At 43.2% G+C, this 10,108-nt stretch overlaps 1 pseudogene; it reads left to right on the top strand.

The window, feature by feature from the left end:
* The first annotated feature begins 3,626 nt into the window (after positions 1–3,626).
* Positions 3,627–5,038, top strand: LOC103593837 (annotated as a pseudogene).
* The last annotated feature ends 5,070 nt before the right edge of the window (positions 5,039–10,108 follow it).

Genomic DNA, 10,108 nt, shown 5'->3' with positions numbered 1-10,108 from the left:
CAAGGTGGCACTCTAACCAACTGTGCTAACCAGCCAGCCCTCATTCTCTCTTTTCTGAACAGTCATTCTGAGCTCAGCTTTCTTGAATGCTGACCTCAACTTCACCTTTCTGAGTGGTTGGGGTTCCTCCTTCTGTACCTGTGCTACCTGGTGTTCAAAGCATTTTTACCAATCCTCTGAAAAAAATAAAGACATCCAAAAGGTAAGGAACAGAGGGTGAATCCCCAAGAGAGATTCTTTTTTTTTTTTTTTCTTTCTTTTTGTCTTTTTTTTACTGACCGGTAATGGGATCGCAACCCTCGGTGTTGCACCCGTACTGGGACGGCAACAGGATCGCATTCCTCCGTGTTGTGCCCACCGCGCTCAGCCAGTGAGCGGGAACCGGTCTCCACATGGGATCCGAACCCTTGGCGGGAGCGCCACCGCACTCCCAAGCGGCACACTCTCCAGTGCGCCACCGGGCTGGCCCGCCAAGAGAGATTCTTTGCTGTTATTGTTGTTTCCCATTTCTCATGTTTCTAAAGAAATCTGTTTGGCTCAGAGAGACACCTGAGATGCAAAGTCTGAGGAAAGGATAGAATCACTCTTCTAGGGGAAGAGGTTGGGCAGGGCTAGGGTCTCAGGGAGGACTAAGGTTTCCATCTGAAGCTCACAGACTACCTCTCTGGGTGTGGTGGAGGGTTCCAGGGTAAAATCCAAATACAGTTGTTCTGGGGTCCTGGATTAGATTATTTAGAGAGTGGGGGCTCTCTGAGGGAGAAGAGTCTCTCCCAACACTAGATCACATGTCACATACCCCTATCACTCCACCAAGCCTTCTTTCATGGTTGGCTGATCAGGAGAGCAATGCTGAGCTTCTGGGAGCCCCTGAGCAGAGGCTGGAGACTGATCTCTGTCCCCAGAGTACAGAGTGACAGAGGGAATACAGCTATGATAGTTGGCCTCGGACTCTATGCCCTCCTCCAATGGAGAGGGCTTCTGACTGGGAACATAACTCACACAAAATCCTTTTCTGAGTTTTTCAAAGAATGAAAAATTGAGAATATTTTATCACTTTAAAAAATTAATACAAGGAAGGAACACATTTCTGTTAATTAAAATGGAGAGTCCTATTATTGTTGGATAATGAATGTCTGAGCTTCCTAGAGAGAGGAGTGAGAGAAGTGAATCCCAGCCCCTCATTCTCTTCTTTCTATTTTATTTTATTTAGCTCCCACTTGTTAGTGAGGACATGCGGTATTTCTCTTTCTGCTCCTGGCTGGTTTCACTTAATTTTCTCTGAGTTCATCCATGTTGCTGTGAATGGCAAAATTTCATTCTTTCTTATGGCTGAGTAGTATTCCATTGTGTATATATATATCACATTTTCCTTATCCAGTTGTCTGTCAATGGACATTTAGGTTGGTTTCAACTCATAGCTGTTGAAAATAGAGCTGTGATAAATATGAGAGTGCGGGTGTCCCCTCCACATGATGACTTCCATTCCTTTGGGTATATACCCAGCAGTGAGATTGCTGGATTGTATGGAAGTTCTATCTGTAGTTGTCTGAGGAACTTCCATATTGTTTTCCCTAATGGCTGCACTAATTTGCAGTCCCACCAACAGTGTAGGAGGGTCCCCCTTTCTCCACATCCTTGCCAGCCTTTGTTATTCTGTCTTTTTGATAATAGCCCGTATAACTGGCATGAGATATCTCAATGTGGTTTTGATTTGCATTTCCCTAATGCTTAGTGATGTTGAGCACTTTCTATGTGTCTGTTGGCTATTTGAGAAATGCCTATTTAGCTCCTTTGCCCATTTCTTAATCGGGTTACTTTTAATGTTTTTTTACTTGTATATTCTGGATATTAATCCCTTGTTGGATGCATAGTTTGCAGACATTTTCTCCCATTCTGTAGGTTGTCTTTTTGTTCTGTTAATTGTTTTTTTTTTTGTTGTTGTCATTGTTGTTTGTTTGTTTGTTTGCTGTGCAGAAGGTCTTTAGTTTGCTATAATCCCATTTGTCTATTTTCTGTTTTCTTGCCTGGGCTTTTGGGTTTTTTTTCATAAAACCTTTGCCCAGTCCTACTTTCTGAAGTGTTTCCCCTATATTTTCTTCTAGGAGTTTTACAGTTTCAGGTCTTATATTTAAGTCTTTAATCCATTTTGAGTTGATTTTCGTAGATGGCAAGAGGTTCAGGTCTAGTTTCATTCTTCTACATATGGATGTCCAGTTTTCCCAGCCCCATTTACTGAAGAGGCAGTGTTTTCTCCAATGTATGTTCTTGTTGACTTCATCAAAGATCAGTTTGCTGTAAGTATGTGGGTTGATATCTGGATTCTCTATTCTGTTCCATTGGTCCGAGTGTCTGTTTTTATGCCAATACATGCTGTTCTGGCTACTATAGTTTTATAGTATAATTTGAAGCCAGGTCATGTTATGCCTCTAGCTTTATTTTTTTGCTCAGGATTGCTTTGGCTATTCGGGGTCTTTTGTTGTTCCATATGAATGTTAAGATTGTTTTTTTCTATTTCTGTGAAGAATGCCATTGGTAGTTTGATGGGGATTGCATTGAATCTGTAGATCGCTTTGGGTATTATGGACATTTTCACAGTGTTTAATTTTCCAATCCAAGAGCATGGAATGTCGTTCTGTTTTTCTTTTGTGTCCTCTTTAATTTCTTTCAGCAATGATATGTAGTTCTTGTTATAGAGATCTTTCACCTCCTTGGTTAAATTGATTCCTGAGTATTTTATTATTTTGGTGACTTTTGTAAATGGGTTTGCTCTCTTGATTTCTTTTTCTGCTAGTTCGTTATTGGAGTAAAAGAATGCTACTAATTTTTGCATGTTAATTTTGTATCCTGCAAATTTACTGAAATCATTTATCAGCTCTATGAGCTTTTTGGTACAGTCTTTAGGTTTTTCTATGTATAGGATCATGTCTCTGCAAACAGGGACAGTTTGATTTCATCTTTTCCAATCTGGATACCCTTTATTTTTTCTCCTAATTTCTTTGGCTGTTGCTTCCAATACCATGTTAAGTTGGAGTGATGAGAGTGGGCATCCTTGTCTCGTTCTATTCTAAGGGAAAAGCCCATTCAAGATGATATTGGCAGTGGGTTTTTTGTATATGTCTTTTATTGTTTTGAGATACTCTCCTTCTATATCTAATTTTCTGAGAGTCTTTATCATGAAGAAATGTTGAATTTTGTCAAATGCTTTTTCTGAGTCTATTGAGATAATCATATTGCTTCTGTCCTTGATTTGTTGATGTGGTGTATCACATTTATTGACTTGCATATGTTGAACCAGCTTTGCATCCCTTTGCATTCCCTGTGATGAATCCAACTTGGTCAGGGTGTTATGGTGTATAATTTTTTGATGGATTTCTGTATTTTTATGGCTAATATTTTGTTGAGGATTTTTGTGTCTATGTCATCAGAGATACTGGCCTGTAGTTTTCTTTTTCTGTTGTATCTTTGTGTGGTTTTGGTATCAAGGTGATGCTGGCCTCATAGAATGAGTTTGGGAGAATGGCCTCTGTTTCAATTTTTTGGAATAATTTTTTGAGAATTGGTATTCATTCCTCTTAAAAGGTTTGGTAGAGAGTGTGTTACTTACCTCAACTCTTAGCTTGTCGGGGACGGTAACCGTGACCCGGTGTCTGCTCCTGTTGCCTTCACATCCTAGCCAATAGCGACCATGCGTGAGTGCATCTCCATCCATGTTGGTCAGGCTGCTGTCAAGATTGGCAATGCCTGCTGGGAACTCTACTGCTTGGAACATGGCATCCAGCCTGATGGCCAGATGCCAAGTGACAAGACAATTGGAGGAGGAGATGACTCCTTCAACACCTTCTTCAGTGAGACAGGCACTGGCAAGCATGTGCCCAGGGCAGTGTTCATAGACCTGGAACCCACAGTCATTGATGAAGTTTGCACTGGCACGTACCGCCAGCTCTTTCACCCAGAGCAGCTCATCACAGGCAAGGAAGATGCTGCCAATAACTATGCATGTGGGCACTACACCATTGACAAGGAGATCATTGATCTTGGCTTGGACAGAATTTGCAAGCTGGCTGACCAGTGCACAGGTCTCCAGGGCTTCTTGGTTTTCCATAGCTTTGGTGGAGGAACTGGTTCTGGGTTCACCTCCCTCCTGGTGGAATGTCTCTCTGTTGATTATGGCAAGAAGTCCAAGCTGGAGTTCTCCATTTACCCAGCCCCCCAGGTTTCCACAGCTGTAGTTGAGACATACAATTCCATCCTCACCACCCACACCACCCTGGAGCACTCTGATTGTGCCTTCATGGTAGACAATGAGGCCATCTATGACATCTGTTGTAGAAACCTTGACATTGAGCGCCCAACCTACACTAACCTTAACCGCCTTATTAGCCAGATTGTGTCCTCCATCACTGCTTCCCTCAGATTCGATGGAGCCCTGAATGTTGATCTGACAGAATTCCAGACCAATCTGGTGCCCTATCCCCGCATCCACTTCCCTCTGGCCACATATGCCCCAGTCATCTCTGCTGAGTAAGCCTACCATGAACAGCTTTCTGTAGCAGAGATCACCAATGCTTGCTTTGAGCCAGCCAACCAGATGGTGAAATGTGACCCTCACCATGGTAAATACATGGCTTGCTGCTTGTTGTACCATGGTGATGTGGTTCCCAAAGATGTCAATGCTGCCATTGCCACTATCAAGACCAAGCACAGCCTCCAGTTTGTAGATTGGTGCCCTACTGGCTTCAAGGTTGGCATTAATTACCAGCCTCCCACTGTGGTACCTGGTGGAGACCTGGCCAAGGTACAGCGAGCTGTGTGCATGCTGAGTAACACCACAGCCGTTGCTGAGGCCTGGGCTCGCCTGGACCACAAGTTTGACCTGATGTATGCCAAGTGTGCCTTTGTTCATTGGTACGTGGGTGAGGGGATGGAGGAAGGAGAGTTTTCTGAGGCCCGTGAGGACATGGATGCCCTTGAGAAGGATTATGAGGAGGTTGGTGTGGATTCTGTTGAAGGAGGTGAGGAAGAAGGAGAAGAATACTAATTATCCATTCCTTGCAGCCCTGCAGCATGTCATACTCCCAGAACTTCAGCGTTAGCTGGCAGGTATTAAAGCTTTTTGGTTAGATTGTCTTCATTCAACTGTGATTATGTTTTGTCCATATGTACCTGTACAATTTTTGCATCATGTCTCAAAGTAAAACCTTCAGCAAAGTAAAAAAAAAAAAAAAAAAAAAAAGGTTTGGTAGAATTCACAAGTAAAGCCATCCAGTACTGGGCTTTTCTTTGTTGGAAGACTGCTGATTACAGTTTCAGTTTTGTTGCTTGTTATTGTCTGTTCAGGTTTCTGTTTCTTCTTGGTTCAGTCTTGGTAGTTTGTATGTGTCCAAAAATTTGTCCATTTCCTACAGGTTTTCAAATTTGTTGGCATATAGTTGTTTATAATAGTTTCTAATGATTCTTTGTATTTGTTTGGAATCAGGTGTAATGTTTCCTTTTCCATTTCTGATTTTTGTTATTTGGGTCTTCTCTCTTCTTTTTTTTAGTTAGTCTAGCTAACGGTTTGTCTACTTTGTTTATCTCCTTAAAAAATCAACTGTTTAGGGCCGGCCCGTGGCTCACTCGGGAGAGTGAGGTGTTGATAACACCAAGGCCATGGGTTCGGATCCCATATAGGGATGGCCGGTTTGCTCACTGGCTGAGCGTGGTGCTGACAACACCAAGCTGAGGGTTGAGATCCCCTTACCGGTCATCTTTTTAAAAAAAAAAAATCAACTGTTTATTTTATTGATCTTTTGTGACTACTGGTTTGTTTGGAGTCAGAACTTCCATCTCCCAACTTTGTATAAGTACTTTGACTTCCTGGGTGCTCAGATTCTTCTTTGAGATAACCACTGACATCATGTTTCATGTGATGGCTTTGAGCATCACATAGTATAATGCATGTGAAAGTCCTTTATAAATGAAGCCACATACACATGTGAACCTTATTAATGTTATCATTATTATTAATATTATTAATGTAATCGGATGGAAAACTAGTAATGAAAGTGACAAGGAAGAAATCTTTCTACAATTTTCTGATTTTTCCCTGGTGGGGCCCAGGGACAGGCCTCTCTGTGGCATGGACCAGCAGATGTCAGATGTGATTCCAGAAAGGTGCCTCTAGATTAATGTAAAACACCAGGTACTGATTGGGGTCAGGGAGGGCAAGCAAGAGAGAGAATGATCCAGCTCTCTGGGGATGTTAGGTGGGAGAAGCAGTGGTTGGAAGGGCCAAGATAAGGGGTTAGGTTCAGGGGGCTGCTTCAGGCCCTGTGGAGAAATAAGTGCAAACCAGGAACTCTCTTTTTTTCAAGGGCTTCCTGCCCATGGGACTGGACTTTAGGGCTCCAGGTGAATCCCAGACCTGCCCACTGGTGGGTGCGGTACTCCTCATGTATGTCATAGCTGGCACCCATCTCATGGAGTCTGGGACATGGCAGTGCTGACCCTCAAACTAAAGGCTTTTGCCACCTGCAGCTGGAGGTGTGGTCCAAGGACCAGCATCTCACCCTCAGATTCAAGCAAGTCCTTTGAGTTGAGGAGGTTGGGAATAAAGTCCTCCCAGGACTGAGGTTCACTCCTGATATATTCAACATGCCCTTTTATTTTCTGTATTTCTTTCTTTTTTTTTTTTTTTAAAGATGACCGGTGAGGGGATCTCAACCCTTGGCTTGGTGTTGTCAGCACCACGCTCAGCCAGTGAGCTGACCGGCCATCCTTATATAGGATCCGAACCCGTGGCCTTGGTGTTATCAGCACCGCACTCTACCGAGTGAGCCACGGGCCGGCCTTATTTTCTGTATTTCTGATGCTTTGACATCTGGGGCTTTGCTGACCCTGGAAAGAATGCCCTTTCCAGGGCTAGCCAATTCCTAGAAATATGAGGGACTTGCCTGGAGGTGAGCTTTCATTTGCAAACCAATCAATCCAGAGCTCATACCCCAACTGTCTATCTCCTTTATTGGGATCTCATGGTGCTCTTATGCTCTGGACCACTATGCCACTGCCTAATCATCTCAGGGCCAGGTACCAGACCACCAGAGACAGCCCGTATACCACAAAGCCAGCTGAAATTATTCGAAGTAGCCAATCCTAAGCCTGCTTATCCTGTGCCGCCTATTCCTTCCAGTGGAAACTGCAATAAAGGTTCTAGCCCATTTCCCCCCCACTTCCTCTGCCTCCTGATTGACCCTGGTGCTTCCCCATGTGGCTGCCCTGCATGGTGTGCCATGCCTCCTATATCTAGGAACCTGTGAGTATAAACTTCTTTGATGGCAGTCATATCCATGTCTGTGTATCTTATCACACCTGATTAAAACAAATCCTGGGTACATTTTAACACACCAGGGACTCCTTTAAAGATTGAGGAGGCTGATTTGACTTGTCTGGTCAGGAATGTTGAGGCAGAGAACTTATGGTGAAGGCTTAGGCCTCAGGCCTTCATAGGAACATTGCCTATCTGTCAGGCAAGGGCTTCTAATCACCTCACATGGATTCATCTGAATTCTCCCCTGCAAGCCCAAGAACAGAGGACTTGGTACCCATTCTGAGCATTCTTAGGACACACTTAAGCATGTGTTATAGATAAGCTCTAATTCCTTCTTCCATAAGAAGTGAGAAGCAGAGGTTGTCCTTCCCCGAGGTGAGAAAGGGGATGGGTGTTTTATTCTTTGAGTGATGTAGACCTGTGCTCTGCTTCCACACAGCTTCTCCAGAATTGACAGACTCTGGTGGGATTGAATGTGTGGATGCTGGAGACAGTCGTGTCCTGGAGGATTGTGGGCAAGTGCCCCCATGCTGTAGTGTAGGAGAAAGGACCTGCTCACTCTTTGTGTGGGCTTGTCTGATGAACTTCTCAGCAGCAATCATAAGAACCAGAGGCTCTTCTGCCCTTTGCTGGGAGCCACATGAGCCTCCTGGATTCAGGTGCAATTGTAAGGATGGGGAATGACCACTCCCAACATGGCTGATATCAAATATCTCACCTGTCACATGGCTGGGAACTCAGAACCAAGTTAATTTGATCACCAGAAATAAATTAGTGTTTTGTATCTGTGAGTCTATGGAGAAAAATTTCTGTCCTCTATACTAATATCAGCCTTTCTAAAATTAGCTGGGCCTGGAGCATGTGCATTGTGAACCTGCCTATAGATTGAGAAGGCAGAATAGCTATAGGTAGGGTAGTTTTGAGTGAGCACCAGGTGTCCAAAATGAAGGAAGAGGACCTCCCTCCAACCCTTTGCAGGAGCCATTCCCCCTGATGGAGTTTCTCCCCACAGTATCCACTGAATTAATATTTTACAAGACTAAAACCCAATCACTCTTAGGTTTGCTGGATTTATGCAATCTGCCCGTGGGTTCATTGAAATACTATAGTATTTCATACTCGTCATAGATTGTGATCACCTTGTAGTTCCTAGGTAAATGTCCTCAGAAAGAAGGGAACATGAACCTGCATGGTCCTAGTCAACAAATCAAGGTGTCCACATTCTAAGTCTACAAAGGTTTTTGATAAATCTGTCATTAGGAACTCTGCTAGATAAGTTCTTACTATTTTGGGTATTTATTGCTGTACTTGCCAAGACAGGCTTTGTTATGATTCAATAACAAACAATCCCAAACTCTTAGTGGCTTAAAACATGTTTATTTCTTACTCAGCTGCATGTCTATCCCAGGTAGTTACTCAGGAATCAAGGTGTGTGGAGGCTCTGTCTTGACACAGCCTCCATGATTGTAGAGACGGGAAAAAGAGGACTTGGAAGCCACATGCTGGCATCTAAAGTTTCTGCCTAGAAGTAACACACACCTTTTCTGATCACATTTCAATGAAGCAAGTGATGTGACTATGCCTGGGTTCAAGCAGATGGTGAAGAGGTATTCTAGCCTTGTGCTCAGACCACGGTACTAAACATTTGTGAACAGCCTTAAGAATGGCCCACAGTTTTCTTTTTCTAGGATCAGGATCTGCTAATGTCCTCCTTGTTTCCTTACTGAAAGGAAACATATACTAAGTCTTTCTGCTCAAGAACTCACTCACCTCTCCTGTTGTGCACCTGCCACTTCCTCTCATCTCCATGTAGCAAATGAAAGTGAATTTCCTTTTAGAGAAATGGAGACTGGAGATTAAAACAAAATATCTGGGTAAGAAGAGTTGCTGAATTAGAGAGGACCCTTATGGTGATATAATGAAGTAAAAAGAAAAATTTAGTGGCTCACTTAGTAGAGAAAATAAGGAGTAGGTAGCTCCCAGGATGGCAGGAAGGGCTTCAGGAAACAAAGCCTCAGTCAGTGGAATCAGGACTTGATGCCAAGATTCTCTCTCTCCCATTTGTCTGTCACCTCTGCTTGTTCTGCCTGGTTCATTCTCTCCCAGCTTAAGGGATCTTTTCTTGGAGGTGGGAAAGATGGCTGCTGACTTGCCTTCACATTCTTTCAGCTCTGTACCTGGGGCAAAGTTACTTCTTTAGCTCTAAACCAGGAATCTCAGGGAAGGACTCTGATGGGCCTGGCTTAGATCACATGCCCACATTGAACCAATGACAGTGTTCAAGGAAATGGGATACTATGATTGGCCAGGCCTGAGTCACATGCAAGCCCAGGGAGGGCAAGATTAAATTTTCAGAAGAATGGGCATGGTAGAGTTGGCTAGGCAAATAAAAACAATAGTTATTACAGTTTACTACAGCTGTCTTAGAGTTAGATGCAGATAGTGATCTTTTAAAAATATAAATTAGATCATGTTCCTTCCAAAGTAAACCTTCCTATGGCTTCCCACTACACTTAGAATAAAATTAAAATTCCTCCTTCTAATTTACAGAGTCTTACATGTTAAGACCCTAGTCCACCTTGTTGCTCAAGGTTATATAGTTGGTTTATATTCGAGTTGAGACTAAACACACTCAAAGTATGTTTTCTTCCCCCTCATTCAGGGTAGCAGCCACACCAATCCCATTCAGTTTTTTTGGATACACCAAGCTTGTTTCTACCATAAACATTTAAACTAGCTGCTCCCCCTGGTCTTTTCAAGCCTGTCTCCTTCTGGTTATTCAGACTTCATCTTAAATATCAC

Source organism: Galeopterus variegatus, unplaced genomic scaffold, assembly GCF_000696425.1.
Source record: "Galeopterus variegatus unplaced genomic scaffold, G_variegatus-3.0.2 Scaffold1428, whole genome shotgun sequence".
Taxonomy (NCBI): domain Eukaryota; kingdom Metazoa; phylum Chordata; class Mammalia; order Dermoptera; family Cynocephalidae; genus Galeopterus; species Galeopterus variegatus.
Note: the sequence above shows the minus strand (reverse complement) of the source record. Positions and strands in the feature narration are given on the sequence as shown.